Source organism: Copidosoma floridanum, unplaced genomic scaffold (genome assembly GCF_036245765.1).
Source record: "Copidosoma floridanum isolate Cflo_tuat_1 unplaced genomic scaffold, Cflo_Japanese_pri ptg000020l, whole genome shotgun sequence".
NCBI lineage: Eukaryota > Metazoa > Arthropoda > Insecta > Hymenoptera > Encyrtidae > Copidosoma > Copidosoma floridanum.
In genome coordinates this window covers 19694503-19715958 of record NW_028321897.1, presented here as the reverse complement: position 1 = coordinate 19715958, position 21456 = coordinate 19694503, and the positions used below count along the sequence as shown (strand labels likewise).

At 41.6% G+C, this 21456-nt stretch overlaps 1 protein-coding gene across 1 annotated transcript in view; it reads right to left on the bottom strand.

The window, feature by feature from the left end:
• The window catches only part of LOC106636407 (calcineurin-binding protein cabin-1), a 431120-nt gene that overhangs the window by 154831 nt on the left and 254833 nt on the right, over positions 1 to 21456 (bottom strand). The gene's annotated exons all lie outside the window — the stretch shown is intronic.

Below are 21456 nucleotides of genomic sequence, written 5' to 3'. Positions count from 1 at the left end.
ACCGCAGATATTTCCACTGCGCCCATTGTATAACATAGGTATCATATTAACTAAGATATTGGTAAATGGTTGTGTCATTCAACTTCCACACATAGGTGGTGAGAGGGTGGTCCCGTTGACTAGGCCGATAGGCCGTCATGGTAACCCGGTAAAAAAAACTAGCTCCAACGCTTCAGAAGTCTTAGTTTTCCATCCGATCAGTCTAATGCTACAACACAGCAGGCCCGAGAAAATCATCCTGAGGTATCCAGGCAGTCACGTTTGCTAGAAACTTCGGTCAAGAAAGAGTTCGGCTAAGTAGTCCTTTTTAGGGCCATCGGACGTCGAACTACCTTGTCAACAAATACAGCCAACTCCACAAAATTGACAAAAAAACAGCCTTTAGGCTCAAAAAAGTTTCAACGATGCGTACAGTCACAAGAGGACAAATTAAAAGGAAAACTTCAAATGCTTTATTCGTGTACAATTTTAGGCATCAAGAAACTGAGCAGGATTTTTATTGAGATTAAAATAGCAGCGTCAAAATCGACTTATAATGAATCCATTAAGTAAAGCATCATTTTCATTTTGTTGATAATCCTATAGAAAATTTCATTAAATTATTATCTTAAATAATTAGAAAATAAAACTTATAAAAATTTTCAACTATCAGAGACACACATAATATACGAATGATAAAACGGATAATTTAAAAGAAATGTCTTTTTATAAAAAAAATGTTTAATTCTAGTTATTCATAGTTAAACTACGATCAAAAATATATTTTCAAAGCAATGTATGAAGAGAGCATAAAATTTTTTTAACGATGGTCTAGAAGGATCAGGTAAAACATCCTTATGTTAAACAATCATGAACTGTTTTATTTCCGAGGGATGTATTTTGTCCTTTTCTTCAGTTTAACCGATGATGGCACTTTTGTAATTAAAGTACGATTGAAGACACTGGAGGTTTAAGTTCGCTGAATTGATTAAGTTTTTTCTCAATTATTTTTATTGTTTGGTTATGCGATAGACTACTGTGAGCCACCTATCTTCAGCCCAATTAATATTTTTACATGACACATGTGCCAGAATTGCATGATCTCTGGTTTGTGTTTTTTTTTAAAAAACAAATATCCTTCACTGGATATTTATGCTTAAGAAACTGCATTAAATATGCAGCGTTACAAGGTTCATGAATAAGAACACTAATTTTTTCCTTATTGCGATGTACTGTTATAAATCTTAATATACGTGTGTTTTCTTCAGTGTAGTCAGCTGTGGTTATTCTAGGTACTTTAGACTCATCTTTTTTTAGTATCTCTAACATAGGCATCATTTTTAATACATTACCACTCAATTCAAAGTTATCTTATTGTTACGAACAGAAATCCTGTTCGGAGAGTAAGCGGAACAGTGCGGATCTCAAAATTATCTTGTACACGAACGAGCGACTAGGGACCAGTGGGGGGGCCAGATAGGGTCTAGCATTTGCGTTAATGTGGGAGCGGAGGGCCGCTAATCAGGGTATCGTTAATTCGTTACTTGTTGTCACGCCAACCAAAGTGTATTCATGCAATCCCATGCCCTAAAGTGGCTTGACTCTGATGAGGATTTAAAATATCTCGGTAGGAACGTCAAGAACGACTACGCCGTCCAGGCAGTAGGTGCTCTGTCTTAGCAGTATAAGTAATAAATCGATTACAATTTCGGACACAGACACTGGTCGCAGTCGGTCGTTCGTCCTATGTATAATTCAAGTGTATGCGTATATTAAAACGCTGGCGCCGACACTCAGGATAGCATGTATATACCTATAGGTATAGGCGTATGAGATAAAGAGAGAGAGCGTGAGCATAGGGTCGCGGTGGTGCGAAGAGGGAGCTCGCGGCGTGCGGGTGGGACAACTCAGTACTGTGTGAACCGCAGAGATAGGTAGGTGTCGGCGTCTGGCCTCTTTGTATTTTCTTTCAATAAAGCCAACATTGTCTTAATTCTTGTTTGTCTTCTTCGTTTGAATCTGACTCCGTCTTCCTCGTTTCGTCGTCAACAAATGGTGCCAAAACCCGGGACCACATGGGATAGATAGGTAGTTTAAGATCGAACAACGACGAAATGAAAAGGCAGTTGGGCAACCAGGAGAACGCGGGAGGCTAGCTTGACGACGCCATCTTGTCTGCCAAGCGGCCGACAACGATCGCGGACAAGCTGCAACGACTGCTGCAGGAGCGGGGAGACCCACTGTGCAACTTTGTTGGTCAAGGCGGCGAAGTCAGCGACACGGACGATGACCTCGAGGAGGAAGTTTGCCAGCACCAAGTCCTTGGAGGCCGGCCAGTCGCCGAGTCAACATGCCTCGCCCAAAGGGCTGAAGCAGATAACCAAAAGTTGTTCGAGCAACTGACCGGCGTGTACGAAGCGACTTTGCGTGTGCTACAAGACCGTTCGAGCGCGGAAAATGAATCACGATTATTGACGCGATTGAACGATGCGAAGTCGTTGCCTGTGTTTTCCGGAAATGCCTTAGAATGGCAGCATTTCAAGCAAGTGTACGAATCGAGCACTGCAGCGGCAGGCTTTACTGATTCAGAGAACGTCGCGCGTTTATTCACGTCAGTGCAAGATGAGGCAAGAAAAGTCGTTAGCGGGCTGCTCGCGACTAGGCGAGGCGCGGACGTCGTGATGAAAACGCTCGCCCTCCATTTTGGGAACGTGCATGTAATAGCGGCTAAAATAACGCAAGACCTGTATGATCTGCCGCCTTTAGCAAGTGGTAAAGTTACCGTCCCTCAGTTCGCGTCGAGTTTATGCAATGCGGTTGTGGCCTTTGACAGCCTGAATTTAAAAGGCCATTTGTATAGCCCTGATCTCGTCAGGAACGTAGGGGAAAAGTTACCCACGGTATTCCAATACTCGTATAATCGTTATGTTGCCAAACACCCAAGCGAGAAAACTGAGCTCAAGCGGCTAGCGGAATTCTTACATCGCGAAGCGGAAATGGCAGTATCAGGCGGATTGTTTGGCCTTCGGTCCACCGAACCACGTTATGCCAGCGAGGAAAAACTTCCCCGAGCACCTCGACAACAACGAGTAATGGCGACTGTACGCTTCGATGAAGAAGACAACGCTAATCTCCCCGAAAAATCTCCCGCATGTGCCGTATGCCAGCGTGACAACCACGACATGGCGGATTGCCTCGAATTTGCGCGCGAGTCTATCGGGCGGCGATGTTTGTTGGCGAAACGTATGGGTCAATGCTATAAGTGTTTGGGAGGGGGGCACCTGCAGGGGGCATGCAAAGCAGCTCGGTGCGTCCATTGTGCGGGTCCTCACCATGCGTTGTTGCACCGTGCAAAGGCCAACCAAGCAGACAGGGGTCGGTCGAAGGCGCAGACGAACATGCAGCATGGCAAACCGGAGAACGTGTTGCCGACGTTGTAACTAGCACGTCCTTACGCTCTATTAAAAATATTACCCGTGACAGTTAAAGGACCTTCACGCGCAATCGATACGTATGCATTTTTAGATGACGGGTCCACGATAACCATGATTACCGAAGAGTTGGCCAAGCGGATCGGGTTGCGCGGAAAGCGCGAAATCATACATTTTCAGGGGGTGAAGAGAAGCGTCGATGAGGCTACCACGTGCCAGCGCGTGTCCTTCACCATAGAGGGCGTGGTTGATAAGTTACCGATAACAGACGCGTTAGCAGTATCATCAATCGCTTTACCGACGCAGACGTTACCACGCAAGCTGGTCCGAAAATTAAGCATCGAAGTAGGCGTATTTGTCCAACCTTACGAGAACGCGACGCCGGCGATCTTGATTGGCCAAGACAATTGGGACTTGCTGCTAAGCCGTGAGACGCGCCGAATACCGAAGTTGGGAATTGCCGCTGATTTGACACAGTTGGGATGGGTAGTGCATGGTCAAGCGCGCAACGACGCACGTAACAACAGCCGAAAGAGCGATCACGAGCAGGCGTTAGTGGCAAGTGTGTATGAGCGTTGCGGGGTGTGCGAAAGGAACGATGGCGCGCTTAACCAAGCAGTGCGCGAATTTTTTCGGTTGGAAAGCCTGGGAGTGCGCGAAGTGGAGCGAGTCAATCCAGCACAGGTGCGCGCGATCGAAACGTTGCAGCGGACGAACCGACCGTTAAAAACGGGTTAGGAGACCGGGCTTTTGTGGCGTAGCGACACAATCCCTAGTGCCAATAGTCGCTCAACGGCGCTGAAGCGGCTGTATAACGTCGAGCGACGATTAGATCGAGACGCTGATTATGCACGCTTGTACGATGCGGAAATGCACCGTCTCGTCAGAAAAGGTTACGTATGCGAAGTAACCGCGAGAGTTTGGTACCTTCCCCATTTTGGCGTAGCCAACGCGTCAAAGCCTGAGAGAGTGAGACTAGTCTTTGGCGCGGCGGCTGGGACGGAAGGGCTGAGTTTGAATGACCAACTCGATGCAGGTCCTGATCTTCTGCAGTCCCTTCCCAGCGTGTTAATACGCTTTCACCAGTACGCCGTAGCCTGCAAATTCGATGTAAAGGACATGTTCCACAGAGTGCGATTGCGTCCGGAGGACCGCGGCACGGTAAGATTCGTCTGGCGCGGGTCAGACCGAGATAAATACCCGCAAACTTATGAAATGACGCGACTAACATTCAGCGCGAAGTCTTTTCCGTGTAGCGTGCAGTACGTAAAAAGCGCTAACGCACAACAATTCGCGTCAAGCCACCCCAAGGCAGCGCGTAGCATTGTCGTAAATTCCTATGTCGATGACTATCTCGTAAGCCAGCCAACCCTCAAAGAGCTACAGACCTTATCCCGTGACGTCGCGATGATCAACCGGTTTGTGGATTTCGACATGCACGGCTGGGCATGTAATGCGGACTTGCGTGTCCCAGAGGCGCAAGAGGCTACACTGGGACTGCGAGAGCAGTCCATGACTCTGGGCAACAAAGAGATCGAACGCGTGCTCAGCATGAAATGGGAGCCCGCAATCGACTCTTTAAGTTTCCTGCTGGGGTTGAAAAATGTACTAACAAAGTTATTAACGGGGCAAGCGCGACCCACGAAGCGTGAGTACTTGCGATTTATGATGTCCACATACGTCCCGTTGGGTTTGCTCGGACCGTACACGCTTAAATCAAAGCTGATATTACAGGCTATCTGGCACACTGGAATCGGGTGGGACGCAACTCTGCGGGACGAGGAACACGAAGAATGGCTGACGTGGCTTGGAGTGGTAAAAGGGTTGGGAACGTTGCGCATCGCGCGGTGTATCACTCCAAAAGGAGCGAAGATCAGGGTCGCGCAGCTGCACGCGTTCGGAGACGCAAGTCTACGAGCGTACGCGGCATGCGTTTATTTACGATGCGAAACAACGGACGGCCGGGTGAACGTCACCTTAATAATGGCAAAATCTCGAGTTGAGCCGGACAAAAAGATTTATCTCCCTCGGCTAGAGCTACAAGCGGCACTATTAGCGTCGCGCTTGATAAAAACGGTTCAGGCCGAAATCGAAATTCCGTATTCGCGCCCTATATTATGGTCCGACTCACACAGAGAGTTGGTTTCCTGTAAGTATACAGTGAACGAAATTTGTACACCTACAGATGGCGTGCCGTCCTCACGAAATAGAGTGAATGTCCAGCGTACACTGAGATTTCTCGTGCATGCGCCCTACTACTGCGCGCTCGTCTGTGTTCACTGAGATTCCTCATGCATGCACCCTACTACTGCGCGATCGTCTATGTTCACTTGGATTTTTCGTGCCAACGACTGTGTTCACTGAGATTTCTCGTAAACGCTGTAAAATACTGTTGGCACGTATCATCGTTTTTTGTGAATCTTACGTATCTCGTATTTTCATTCGTTTGCACTATAAAATATAAAAAATTATGGGCTATTGTTACGAATAAAATTCATAAAAATTCAATCACAAAAATTTATTAAAAAATACAAAATTATACGTTAACTTGAACACATACTTGAACAAAAAAATTCACATATAATCTTTCTGTTTTATGATCGACTAAACTCATGAATAACTATTCGGGCTCACTACTTCACTAACTACGTCATTGCGTGTACGAGAAATCTCAGTGAACACAGTCGTTGGCACGAAAAATCCGAGTGAACACAGACGAGAGCCCAGTAGTATAGGGTGCATGCATGAGGAATCTCAGTGAACACAGACGAGCGCGCAGTAGTAGGGCGCATGCACGAGAAATCTCAGTGTACGATGGACATTCACTCTATTTCGTGAGGACGGCACGCCATCTGTAGGTGTACGAATTTTGTTCACTGTATACTTACAGGAAACCAACTCTCTGTGCACGCACGGTGCTGCATTGGATCCACCGAGACCCTCGCGTCCGACAGGTTTTCGTCACCCACCGCTTAGGGGAAATCTCCAAGCTTACCACGGGTACGACTTGGAGGTGGGTTCCGTCCAAACGAAACCCTGCCGATCTTGCTACGCGAGGGAATCCGATGGGCGAGCTCGATGAGAAAAAATGGTTTAACGGCCCCAATTTTTTAAAATTATCCGAGGCCAAGTGGACGTTGGATTGAACGCTGTCAAATGCGGAAAGACAAATTTTGGAGGCCACGGAGAGGCGAGTCGAACAGGTCACCGCCGTGCCCGCCGTTCAAGCGTATACTCCTCTAATAGCGCGACTGTTAGGTTGGGAAGGGCGAATCGTTGCAGCGCAAAGAATTCGATGGATGTACTTAAAATGGGCAGGGCGAGCGCCGATCATGGATCCAGGGCGCGAGCGACGGTTAGCGAAAGAGTATGTCTGGCGGGTCGCGCAAACGGATAGTTTTGCACGAGAACTTGCAGCTACAGAACGAAAAATGAAATTACCGCGCGATACGCTCCGTTCATCGACGCTCGTGGCCCCTTGCGCATTCGAGGACGAGTGACGCGGCTTCAAGGGGCCGAATTCAACCGCTCGAGCGATGCACATCAAAATCGCGTACGATTTATCAACGAGCTCGGCGATAATGGCGCTTCTGCGAATGGCAGCGCACCGAGGCTGCCCCGCGGTATTGTATAGTGATAACGGCATTAACTTCCGTGGAGCATGTGCGGAACTTCAATCGGAGGTAGCCAAGCTAAAAAAAGATCGGATGAAACGTTTCGCGTTGGCGAATGGTTTGCAGTGGCATTTTAATCCCCCAGACGCTCCCCACATGGGAGGCGCTTGGGAGCGGCTAGTCTATTCCACCGAATCCGCGCTTCACGCGGTGCTTCAAGACCAGGTTCCCTCCGGCAAAAGTTCTACGTACAGTTCTTGCCGAAGCGGAGCACACGATCAACTCAAGACCACTCACCCATGTGTCCGTGGACCCTGGGGATGCGGAGGCGCTGACTCGGAACCATTTTTTAATTGGCACATCGTCAGGAGCCGTCAATTTCGCGGTTTACAAAGAACCCCATCCATGTACTAGAAAAGACTACGAGCGGGCGCGCGTCTTATTGGATCTGTTTTAGTGGCGCTGGATAAAGGAATACCCGCGAACACTGCAGGCGCAGAACAAATGGCGTCAAACCACCGACCCGATTGAGCGTGGTGACGTTGTGCTCATCGTGAGCATGCAGAAGTAGAGTACAAGAAAGCGGGGGCGGCCGGTTTTTGTACGGTGGGGAGTGTTGCGAACAGGAATCCTGTTTGGAAAGTAAGCGGAACAATGCGGACCTCAAAATTATCTTGTACACGAACGAGCGACTAGGGACCAGTGGGGGGGCCAGATAGGGTCGAGCATTTGTGTAAATGTGGGAGCAGAGGGCCGCTAATCAGGGTATCGTAAAGTCGTTATTTGCTGTCACGCCAACTAAAGTGTATTTATGCAATCCCGTGCCCTAAAGTGGCTTGACTCTGATGAGGATTTAAAATATCTGGGTAGGAACGTCAAAAACGACTACGCCGTTCAGGTGGTAGGTGCTCTGTCTCAGCAGTATAAGTAATAAATCGATATGACAGAGTTACAGAAATGGTGGGCAAATTTGATCACTTAGCCGAGAAACTTATAACAAAATTTGGAACAACGGTGGACATAATATACTTGGCGAGTCGGGGAACGACACATATACCAGATGCGGCATTGAGAGCGATTTTTGAAGCAAAAATTTTGGCAGAGCAGCTGAGACCAGATCTACAGTTCCTAGTAAGAGAAAATACAACTACAGAAGAGAAAATTGGAGACATCTTAGAAGTAACGACCATGGTATTGAACGGCACAATAATATATTACATACGGATCCCACTGGTTAAGAAAGAAAATTTGGACCTTCTTAAGATATCGTTATTCCAAGTGGAACAAAAAGGCTTGAATACTACGGATTTAGCGGCATACTTGCAGCCAACATACGAATACATAGAAAGCAGTGTTAGTGAGAGAAGATTTACGTCAATACCGCAAGAGGTGATAAAAATATGTAAAAGAGTACGAAGAACATGAATATGCACACAAATGGAGCCAACACAGAAGGTCAAAGAGGACCACCCCTGTTAAATACGTATCATATTGAGGATTGCAGTGAAAAAACCAGAAGAATATCTGATAATATTCGCCAAGTTAGAGGGCACATTTTGGACACGTCTCCATGCTAAAAACCAACATGCCTTTACCACCACGAGAAAGGACAAAGTCCACATACAGTGTGAACACACCGAATATAAGACACTGAAGGTGGTGGATTCTGGGGTGATCAGCTTAGCAAGAGACTACATAGCTCAAGCATTGGATACAAGACTGGATCCAGGACAAGAGGAAGGTGAAAATCGCTTAATGAAGCTTGAAAGCGCGAACCTAAACTTGAAAGATATAACACAAAAGGTGAAAGGGACTGAAGGAGGTATGTTATTGGAATTAATAGAAGCAGTGATAAAAAGAGATGGACTACAGGAGCTCGATTACCAGGAGCACGGACTTGATGATAGGATAAAAACAGGTACAAAACTTGCGCATATACTCCAACGGGCACACGAGTTAGTACAAACAAAAAAGGAATTCTCAAATTGAAAGGAATACGCACTGATGGCAGCGGAAATAGCACTCGGAGTGGCAGCCAGATCCTTTGAATTTTTAAAATGGGGGGGTCCAATAATATTTAAAGGTTTGAGAATGATTGCAGGGGGACAGGAGAGGAATCGCGGGAACACCAACTCGGTACTACAAGACTTGTCAACTCAGAGGGCCATGGTTAACGCACGAAAGGTACAAATTCTACTAGGTGAGCAGGTAGGATCAGAAGGCAGAAGACAACCAGCTCAGTTAACAACCAATCCACGATGATCATTGAGGTCGACGATGTAATGAAAAGGGTTATGCATAAGATGTGTACAGATTTAGAAAAAAAATAAAAATAAAATTAAAAAAAATAAATAAAAATGAGAAAAATAAAAAAAAACTAATAAATAATAACCATACAAAGAATATAATTTTACAACAATAATGTAAAGAGAGCAGTGCGAACAAAAACAATTATGTATACACAAATAACTTAGAATTCACAGACAACATGATACAAATATACTCGCACACACAAACCAGTATGGCCATCGAGGACGATGACCACGTGGCCTCGGGCATGTGACATACAGTATCTAGAGCCTTTACAAGTTCACGCCCAAGACTCACTTCTCACGGCGCATGAGCAGCGAACACAGAGTATAATGAACACCTTTTGGCAGCGGGCCCGAGCGTTATCAGCTCTCCCCCCACTTTCTCTCCGATCAGCCTCCGAACCTAACACCTCGCACGCAACTGCTCTCACTTTGATCAACGAATAAACGGATACATAACTTTTTTTCAGGTATATTCTATCCTCTTACACTCCCAAGCTCCATGATTCCCACGTAACACTCTGGCTACCTGTACTGCATGTGGTAAAGCATGGAGGGGGTATGGCTTAGCTTCGAAGCAATGCACCGCTCGCAGGTTCGCTCTCTCCTTATTACTTACTCTTACAGTATATGCTAAAAATACCATTGTTATACTCAGCTGGATACTCGGGCTTCAGTTATGTGACTATGAAACCATACACATACACACGCACACACACACACACGCGCGCGCGCACACACACATACACACACACACACACACACACAAAAGAGAGCTACATTTAAAAATATTTAACATGAGAAGTTACATGAAATTTAAACTGTATTCCGCAAATGCTGCCAGCACTTAAGTTACGTAGATTATGGTATCGCCGCATGGTCAGGCAGCGCTACTGTCAACCTATACTAACCAGCGGTAAGCAACAAAATAAATGACGAAAATTGTTGGAACTCATTATTCCCATACGTACTATGTAATATCAATATATGTTTATGTATAATCAGTGGTGTTCGATTCGTAACAATAAATTTTTTTCGAAATTTACGTGTTCTTCGGTTATTTTTGCTATATAAAGCTTTAACTTATTAATTCCAAAAGACGAAAATTGTTAAAACTCATTACTTTCATAAACACTAAGTAATATTAATAAATTTCTATGCGTTATCAGTAGCGTTTAGCCAGTTGTTATAAGATTTCCTTGAATTGCCGTACTTTTCCGTTATTTTCACGACATAACACTCGAAATTAATAATTCCAAAAGACGAAAGATGTTAAAACTTATTACTTTTATACTACTAAGGAACATCAATAAATGTCTCTACATTATTAATGGCGTGCAGACTGTGATAATGAATTTTTCCTAAATTTCCGTATTTCTCGGTCTGTTTTGCGACAGAACATATGAAATTTATAATTCCCGAAGACGAAAATTGTTGGAACTGGTAACTTTTACATGTATTAAGTAATGATTATAAGTTTCTTTGCATTATCAGGGGCGCCCAGCCAGTGATTATAAATTTTTCTCAAATTTCCGTATTTTTCGGTCATTTTTGCGGTATAACACTCAAAATTAATATTTTTGGAAGACGGAAATTGTTGAAACTTATTTCTATTATATGTACTCAATAGTATTAGCGTACGTTTAGGCAATTTTAGTAGCGTGGAGCTTGAAATATCAGATTTCTGTGAAATGTAGGAATTTTTTTGTCTGTATTTTTATGACGAACTAAATAAACTTTTATTTTTTTAATTACTTTAGTAGTTTGAAAGGCCGAAGCGCATGTTTTACGCTCATACATTCGAATTAATCTTTAAACTCTTATATTTTGATAATGGTACATTTCTATGATTTAAAAATTGACGGAAGCTTTTCTCATTATTTGTTGAAGCGCTTATTTTAATTGAAAAAATAAACAAATTATTTTTTTTCTTATTTCGTTGCACGCAACGTTGCAAACGTTGTCAGAGTCATTCGATAAGTCTATATTTTTTAATCAGTCAACTGTCAGAGGCAACTCAGAAAGCTCGAAATCAATTCTTAAAAAAATTGTATTTTAAATTGCAAGAAAAAACTACAGAGAGAAAATAACAAAAGATGTCAATAACCAAATTTTTAAAACAAACGACTAATTCATTTTAAATAGAAGACCAATTTTTGGAAAACCCTTAAAATCGTTATCAAAGGACGTTGTATGATTATTAAAACCTTCATTAATTTTTGCACATTAAAGTATTTTGGCTTAATTTACATAAAACTTGAGAAGCGAAGTTAACTTAAATGATTTTGAGGCAAAATCAGAAAATGAAGAATATTTGTTTTAAAATTTATCACTTAAGTATTAACTTTTTAATATTTTAATTTATTGTCATTATCAAACTTATTAACTTATTTTTGCGTAAGACTTTAATAAAATTGTACACAAAAAATAGTAATTTAAAATTGTTATCAGATAGCTTTTAATAGACGTTTTTACCATATTGTATCCACCATTTTTAAATGTCCAATTATAAGTCTACTTTTGTGTTAAGTAACTACAAATCCTCCTAAAAAAACAGTTTGGTTTAAAGTACTTGTCTTTATCAAATTTTGTCCAGATTGGTTAAGTAGAAGATTGTTAAGTAAAAGATATTTATTCAAAAATAAAAATGTAAAGCTCAGTCCTGCTGGAAAATTGTTAGGTTTTGGCATCAAGTAATTGATTTAGGTATTGCAAAACTTTCAAAATAACATCACTAACAATATAAAGGTATTGTGAGAACCCAATTTTCAGTGGAACATTTTCAGAATCCAAGCAACTGCAATTTTTCTCAAAAATGCTGGGTTTGTTGACATATTTTCACAAATATTTTAATATTCAGAGCTAGTAAAAAAAATTTTGCAGGAGTGTTTTTACGTCTTTAATCAGCTTAAAGATAAAACTTATATAAAATAGAAATCCTAAATTTGTCATATGTAAATTAAGATGAAACTTATACTTTTAATTCAACATTCATGAAAAAATACAAAATGTTGATGATTTTTACTGTCAACTAAAACATAAGTAGTCCAAAGTACGTACAACTTAAATACCAAGTTTCGTTGAGATGGATTCGATAGTTTTTATATAATTCATTATGCAATTTTTAAAAAATTTGATTCAATACTGCAGCTTTTAACATGATTTATAAAAGCTCAAAAATTTCTTACATAAGTTTTATAAGCTTTATGGTACTTCAGCATCATTAAAAAAAATTTTTTTATTTTTAAAATTATTGTGATTTTTTATATTCATTGTTAAACATGTAGTTCTGATCTCAGTTGTTTCCATTATTTCTTAAGGGTCAGTGCATAAGCATACGAGCAGAAATTAGTACGTAAATTCATTCAGTTTTTAATTAATAAGTTAATTATCAGTGCCAACTTCATGCAATAAAATGATTAATTTTAATTTAAACCACCCTCAATTTTTTGAGATTAATACGGTGTGCGGTTTAGTTGATCGAGCTTATCTTTTATCTGATAAATCCTACCTCAGGAAGCATATTCTCATAGCTAAGAGGAATTTTATACGATAATTACTATACAGAACGTTTTATACAAAAATACATCGAGAAAAGACTTTGCCACATAAAAAATACTAACACTGATAATAATAACTTATCAAATGAAAATTTACATGCTGAAAAAAAATTTCTATTATTTACAACCCATTACTTTTTAAGTTTTATTCAAAAACATTAAAAATATTAGACATACAATTTGACTCTATTATTCAAGATAAGTTGGACAATATCATCAATATTATTCACGATAAAATTGATCATCTCGATCAAACCAACTTTGCGTATCATTTCGCTTGCGATTCTTGCTCTGCATCATATGTAGGTAAAACAAAGAGAGTATTAAAACAACGCTTGAATAAACATAAAAGTACATCAAAGTACATAGTTTGCAAAGAAAAATGAATTTGTCATCACTTCATAAATGCGTTAATGTAATCATAATTTTAATTTTTTTGAAACCAAAATTTTAGACCATGAACCAAAGAGATAAAAAAATTTGTATAAGGAATGTTACACATACACTCCAATAAGCACACAATTGGTCGAAAAGAGGACACCTACTTTCTCTACAATATATATAAAAATTTTGTGAGTGATCTCTCTTCATTCTACATTGTGGATATGTACGCGTGTTCTCTACATTCATTAGAAGCGTACAGTTATAGACTATATTCACACACGTATGTACACACATGTTTGACACTTACATTATTCGTTTCAGTTGACTAACAGTCTGTAACGATTGCCATAACGATATAGACGTGAGTAATCATTTAATTTTAAAAAATATTGATACTTCTATTCCATATTTAACTAGTTGGAGGTATATGTTGGATTTATGTTCAGCCACACACACAATATAATTATTTCAAAAAATTAAATAGTTAATCACGTCTATCACGTTATGACGATCGTAACAGACTGTTGGTCAACTGAAACGAATTAAGTACTAACCCCAACCCTCAAGAAATCATGTTTTCATTTTTTTTATTTATTTATTGTTTTAATTAATGTCTTAGTATTGAATGACATAACTAGATGGATTTATGAAAAAATTCTACCACATTTAGATGTGCACAAAGCTCACGATTAAGAACAATTTGGGCTGTTGTAAGCTTAAATATCTTTATAATCATCAAAGTTATCAGCCTTTAGAGTTTGTAAGTGATTGCTCCGAGTGTATCCATAGCATTGTAAAACAAAACAGTTCATCCCTACCTTTGAAGGCCTACTATACTTGTATAACTTATGTATAGATTGTTGTACTGCAGCTAAAATAAGGACTGGTGCTCTACAACTAAATTGTGTTACAGTACTTCAAATTTGATCTAGTTTAAGCAATCGCATTATCTCGGCTTTCAGAGCACGTATTTGGCTGATCTTTAGAGCAACTCTCATTATAACAGCAAAAAATTTATTTGGAACTAACAACGAGCATTTTCATAGTCTATTTGTTGAAAACAATATCAACTAACGGTTAATTATTTGAAACCAACAAAAATTTTAAACTTTTCAAATGTTTTAACTACTACAAGTCCGAACGTATAAAGTAGAACTGTTAAAAACAGAATTATGAGAATGTCCTACCAGTAAAAAGAAGAAAAAAGTTTAAATCGCACATAAGCTACAAGAATCAGGCACAGATCAGTGGGAAATCTGCATTCTAAAAAAATGCATATGCACGAAACGTATTTTGGAACCCACAGCGCGCAAAAGTCAGTGCATTCTAATGTTTTCAAATTTCTATTGTTTTTTAAAATCATTATCATTTGTTGATATTGTTATAAAAAACCTGTGGAATGTTGTTTCTAACGTAAGAACCAAAAAAAAATAATTACCGACGTTGTTCAAAGTATTTTTTCAAATTTCTTAAGACAATTGTTACTGCAGAAGAAATTTTTCGCTCTGATCAATACAGTTATTCTTATCTCAAAACGCTACGATAACTTGAAAAAAAAAAATTTCAATACGTGCTTCACATACCGAAATAATGCAGTTTTAAAACCTAGACTAGATTCAAAGTGATCAATCATATTCTCGTCGTGGAGCACCAGTCTTCATCTCAGCTACAATAAAATTATCCATGCACAAACTTTCTTAATTTTTTTTACAAATAAAAACTGATGCATGTTGTACACAAGCACTACAAGGAAGGTAGGTATTAAAAAATATGGATGAACTTTTTATTATAAAATAACATGAATACAATCGTTGCAAACCCAACAAAATTTGAAGCTCGATAACTTTGTTTATAATAAAGATATTAAAACTTAAAGAAGCTCAAATTGTTTGTAATCGTGATCTCTATGCATATATAAAATGTAAGAAAAGTATTTCTTAAATTCACCGAGTTAAGCAATTTTTAGAAAAGCCGTAATTTAAAAAAAACTAATTAATACCATTTATAAGAAACGAAAGAAAATTTTTTTAAGATACCGAAGTATCAAATAGGTTGTAGAACTAGTGTAAAAAATTTGGGACGTATGTGAAAATACGTTGCAAGCCATAACGTTGAACTTAATTTTTTCAAAATTGTTAATTACATAATCTATTTTGCAAAATTGTAAAACCGATCTTAACGACATTTAATACGGAAGTTTCCGTAATTTAGACTGATTTAATCTGAATTTATAGTAAAAACAAGCCAGATGTATTTTTTCTAGAGCGTTGAAGTTTAAGTACGTTTTTTTTTGCAGTTTTATCTAATTCTGCAATCGAAAAATTAAAATTTTATGATTTTTATGAGATTCATATTATAAGCTCATTGAAAGACAAAAAAAGCACCCTCTGCAACATTTTTCCTACTAGTTCTGAATATTAAAATAATCGTCCTAATTCGCCAAAAAACACGGCATTTTTGGAAAATTTTGCAGTTCTTTAATTCTTTTTCTTTTTTTTTTCATTTTCACACGAATGTAGGTTGGCACCAAGCCTGCAAATTGTTTAAATATTACAGAATGAATTTAATATCTAACTCAATTACATCACGTTAAAACCGAAGCTCCATGGTTCGCACGAAAGACTCGCATATTAGGGAAAAAGAGGGTAATTGCGGAAAAAAAACTAGGTATGTAGAGGTTATAGACGTATGATACGAAAAAAGTATGGGGTGTATGTGAAATATTAATACTACTACTGGTGCTGCTGCTATTGACACTGGAGGTGGTGATGGTTTCTTTGGAATCCGGTGTGTGTGTATATACTATGTAAGTTGCTGCATACCCCCAAACATCACGATTGGCATCTTTAAGGAGCGGCTTGCCAAACTTGAGGTTGCCGTTCGCGTGTGCGGAGAAGTGGTGACATAGTCCTATCCAGTGACTTTAACTCCAAGGCCAGCGCTTGAAGGGGGGCCGAGAACCAACTTAAATGGGTGGGTGGTGCTATAAATGGCCACAAGGCTGGATCTCATCGTCTTGAACTCCAGTAGTGCAGCAACATTCAGACAACCCAGCAACCAGGGCATGATTATCTACCTTACACTGGCGTCGTCACAAATGGCGGCGTGGGTGTCTGACTGGCAGATTCTGGAGAACTTCACAGCTAGTTACCACCAGTATGTCATCTTCGTAGTTAGCAAGGGCCATGGTGCAAGCTCCCAGAAAATAATTCAAAAACACGTCACCAGATGGAACGTAGCGAAGCTCAACAGAGACTCAGTGCGGGAGGCCATGGTAAGCGCACCCTCTCCTATTAATTGAAACAAGATCACAAATGCAGCAGAGGTCAAAGCTCTCGCGAAACGTGTCAAGGAGAGGTGTGAAACGTGCATGCCCAAAATTAACACCAGGCAGGGATAGCATTCATGCTACAAATGGATCGAGAAAACCTACGCGGAGAGGCACAGCACCTATGCGATCTTGAACAGCAAAATAGAAGTCACCAAGAGACGGAGGTGGCTATTGCAACGTACAAGGAAGTAAAGAAGGTCTTAGATGGGGCGATGAAGGTGAGAAAGAACCGATGCTGGCACGAACTCATCGCTGAGGTGGATAGAGACACGTGGAGACTGGAATACCAGATCACGATAAAAAGACTGCGTGGCTCAGGCCCGATGATTTACCCGTGATAAACTAAGATCGATGGTCTCGGAGACGCCAGGTCGCAAGGTCTCTGGTCCAGACGGGATACCTACCGAAATTCACGAGTTCATGGCTACAGAAACATACCACGCCTTGCTAGACATGATTATGATGCTCCTTTTTAAAGACAAGAAAAAAAACCTCCCTTCTGGTCCTCTCAGATAATCAGTATGGGTTTAGAAGGGAACGTGATGAGAGAGGCATGGAAACCCTGACATAAGACGAGATAGCATTGCATGTCAAAGCAAGACCCCAAGAGGATATCTACCACAGAATCTGGTGGGCAGTTGCGATAGTATCAGTGAGGCTTCGGGATTACAGTTTCAAACTAGCGATCCAAAAGACAAAGATGGTAGTCTTTGCCAGACAAGAATGGTTCGAGAAGGGGGGACTTCCACTTTAATGTTGCTGGTTAGACTAGTTGCGCAAGCTCGGTGGTGCGCTACCTAGAAATGTGGGTCGACTCTAGGCTAACTTTGTGGAAGCACATCAAAAAAGCAGCCGACAAAGCCGGAAGGATTGCGAGAGCGCTTGTACGAATAATGACCAATGTTGTGAGCCCACGAGAAGCCAAAAGATGGCTTCTTGCGTATGCCCTCAACTCATACAGCTGTATGGTGAGGAGGCATGGGCAGATGCACTGGAAAAACGGGACGTTCGAGAGCGTCTCACTATGGTACAACAAATCACATCCCTGAAAATTACGTGCCCCTAACACTCGGTCTTCTCCACCGCAATCATGGTGACGGCATAAACGATACTCATTGTGTTCCTTGAACTGGAGTGACGAAAGAAATTTTTATGCTTCAGTGACAAAAGTGACGGCAACAGGCAGGAGGAAACCATGACAACACGGCAACATGAATAAGATCGGGCTGGTGTGGGTAGGTGGACGCACCAGCTAATACTGGAATTGCGACCATGGGTGAAGTAAGGGCACAGATATGTCAATTTTTACCTTACCTAGTTCTTATATGGGCATGGCAACTTTAATGCTTATCTTCATCACGTGAAATTAATAGCATCACCTAGATGCACTTTACTGCCCAGCGTTGGATAATACCATCGAACACATATTTTTTGTGTGCAAGAGATGGCACCATAAGGGCCAGCATTTCACAGACAGGCACGGTGCGGACCTCACTCCCAAAAATATTATCTCTGAGATGCTTCGCACCGAAGCAGATTTGAGGGCTGTAAATAGCTACGGCTGGTCGGTCGTCTGTCGGAAAAAAAAGAAAGCCGTCCCACAGGGTGCAGGCGTTGCCGAGGAAGCTTTCTGAGGCAACAAGGTTCTCACAGAAAGATAATAAATATATATTGCAGACCCACACGGTGCTAAGTACACTTACTTATCAGCTGGGGGGAACCTCAAACGTTCAGTAGTGCTTGGAAAGATTGCAGCTTTCAAAGAAGCGCTAGAAAAGGTTGTTGGTCCACGGAAACTCTTAGTCCTTTCCAGGACTCAGAAGGATTGGCACCTCTAGCAACTTGTGGCAAGCTTGCTCGCTAATGCTGTGAGATACGATAATCTCCCTGGAGGCTTTAATAAGGAGTAATGCTAACACAGTTACAGGGTGAAACTGGAGGAACGCGGCATGGGGGGAGGTGAGTGGGTATGAATACTATTACTACAACTACTACGACTACTACAACTACTGCTACTACTCCCGGCTGGAACTTTTAAGCTAGTTTCTCTATACCAGGCGCTTTCCCAGGTGGCCGATAGGGGCACCCTCTTAAGATCTGAGGTGAAACCGGTCAGTTAGGGCGGCTATTTGCGGTGGCGGTGAGGGGCATAGATAGGGAGGCATGCGCAGCACGGCGTTGGCATGCGTGTCTGTATCTTTGTTGACGTAAGCATTGTGCTCTCTGTCTTCATTGATGTGGATGCGGGAGCCAGCGCTGCTTGTGCTTTTTGCTTTCTGCAGCCGCCGCGCGCCGTAGATGACACATTAATGCTTGTTGCGGGCCAACAAAAACTAGCACCCCGTCGTGTATAGAAGTAAGCGGTGGTTATAACGTTCTTCTCAGATACATGTATTACACTCTCACTAAACAACACACAGATTCACTCACTAGTTGTTTCGGTTTGCGCTAGGCAGGATCTCTCTCTGGATGGTGTGGGGGGCCTGGCAGCTGGTGAAGCCAGACGATGAGGCTTAGGTAAGTCTGGGTAACCGCCATTGATATGGCTGCATGCCTCATAAACAAAAAAGACATGGTGGGCTGATTAATCTAGACTTAGTACCACTGAAGAGGCTACATGGCGGCACTTTAAGTGGCTTTTATACGCCAGCTCGTTTGGTCGGATTGTCTGCGCCGGTCGTGGGATTGTATACCTGCTGCCCGTCTTGCTGGGATGACTGTAGTGTACCAATATATACATACACTAAACCCAATCACTACTCTTAAACTTCCTACACAACGCCAGGATAGTCTTCACGGGTGAGACTGAGGAAAAGTGGAAACTCCCAGCCGGCGTGAGCAAGTAGCACCTATCTTCAGCAACGAATTGGGCTGCTGTACTGATTTTAACCATTTTCAGATGTTTATTTTCGGAAAGAAGGGGAGTGTTGACTTTCACCGGCCAACACGATCTCAAGAAGAACAAAAAATGAAGAACATCAATGTCAAACATGAACCCCAGGCGGTTACTTTTCCGAGGAAATCCGCTGGCAGTTCCAATTCAGTGCAAGCCCGGGTGACTGCTGCTAGCCCCACAGATTCTGAGGGGGGGGGGGCAAAGACGTGTCTCACGGCCAACAGAGACTGTTAAATGTTCAATGGCCTTTTCTTACAGATGAAGTCTTTGAAGTATAGGCAGTGATATCAGCAAGGGTAGTAATGTGACGGTCTTCAGCATCCAGACTCAAAATAAGCTTGAATCGATGGAAAAAAATGATTCTGAGTTCAAAGTGAAGTCACAGCGGGAGATTAAACAAGTTCAATCGACAACAAGAGAGATTGAAGAGACGCTGAAAGCAATTACTGATAAGTACGGAATACGGCAAACGCTGTAAAAAATGGTCTTAACGCTGCGCTTAAACACATGGAAGTAGCAGAGGTAATGAGAAAAGGCGCACTTTTGAATGAAAAAATGTTCATAAACAGTTGGAAGGATTGCTTCAAACCGCTAAAAATTAGGAAACAAAGGCGAGATAATTTCCGACGACATGGTTACAAAAAAACCCTGAACACTGCCCTTAAAAAAATGGAGCGAGTTAAAAGAAACAGAAGCCCACCAGACAGCTCCGAAAAACGCCAACAATTCATATTTTAAAAAAAAAGGAAAAAAAAAAAAAAAGAAAATAGGCAGAAGCCAACAGGAAGAGGTTCTTCTGAACGACAAAAAAGACCAGAAGAAGAGAGTAGACCCAACAACAACAGCACTGGTGAAGATGGCCGAAGGACAGACCTTTGCTAATGTGCTGAAGTCAATAAAGGCGAACTTTGACCCTGACAAGGCCAATGCCGCAGTTAAAAGTGTTGTTACAAGAAGGAAAGGAGACACACTGATAAAAGCCAAAGGTGTAGAGGATGCGATTGCATTCTCACAACAAATTAAAAAGTCGGTAGCTGGAGAGGAAACTATCAAAATGAACACGAAAAAAGTGATACTAGAGGTCCAAGATCCGGACGCTATTGTCGAGGAAGACGAGGTTAAAGAGGCTTTTGTCAAGACTTTTGGACTAGATAGCTAAAAGCCTAAAGGAGCTCTCTTAAAATCAAACATTAGAGGACAGAGGCTGGCGTTGATAACAGTAGTCGAAGCAACTGATAGACAAGCAGAGAATGAAGGCAGATTAAGAGCTGGCTTCATAAGCTGCCAAATCCAACGAAGAATCGAAGTAACAAGATGTTACTAATGCCTGATTTACAGACATGTCTTAGGCAACTGTAAAGAAGAAAGGAGGTCCAAGCTTTGCTTCCGGTGAGGAAGCTGCAACCACCGGAAAAAAGAAGTTCAGTGTTTTCTCTGTCCAATGACGGACAACAAGCACGAAGCCAGCAGTGGGAGCTGTTGAGGAAAGCGCTAGAAGAAACTAGAAAAAGGCTCAAGCAGGGCGCAAATAAGGCGGAAAGGCCTTGCGTAGAAAGGTGGGCTAATGTGGACCTACGCTGCTCTAAGTACTTGTACCTATCAGCAAGGAAAAGCATCAAGCTTATAGTGGTGCTTGCTAAGTTTGCTAACTTGCCTACTATGGAGCACTAGACAGGGTGCTGGTCCTCAGGGACTCTGAGTTCTTTTCAGGACTCGAGAGGATTCGCACCTTTAGCAAATGGTGACGAGCTTGCTCGTTAATGTTGTGAGACTCGATGGTCTCCCCACCGAGTCCCACACTATCGCTGTCCCTGAGGTGTGTCTCAATGCATTTCCCCTCCCTCTACAAAAAAAAACTACTGTTACTGCGACTGCTGCTGCTGCTGCTGCTGCTGCTGCTGCTACTACTACTACTACTTTATAAATAATAAATATATAGAATAAGAGAA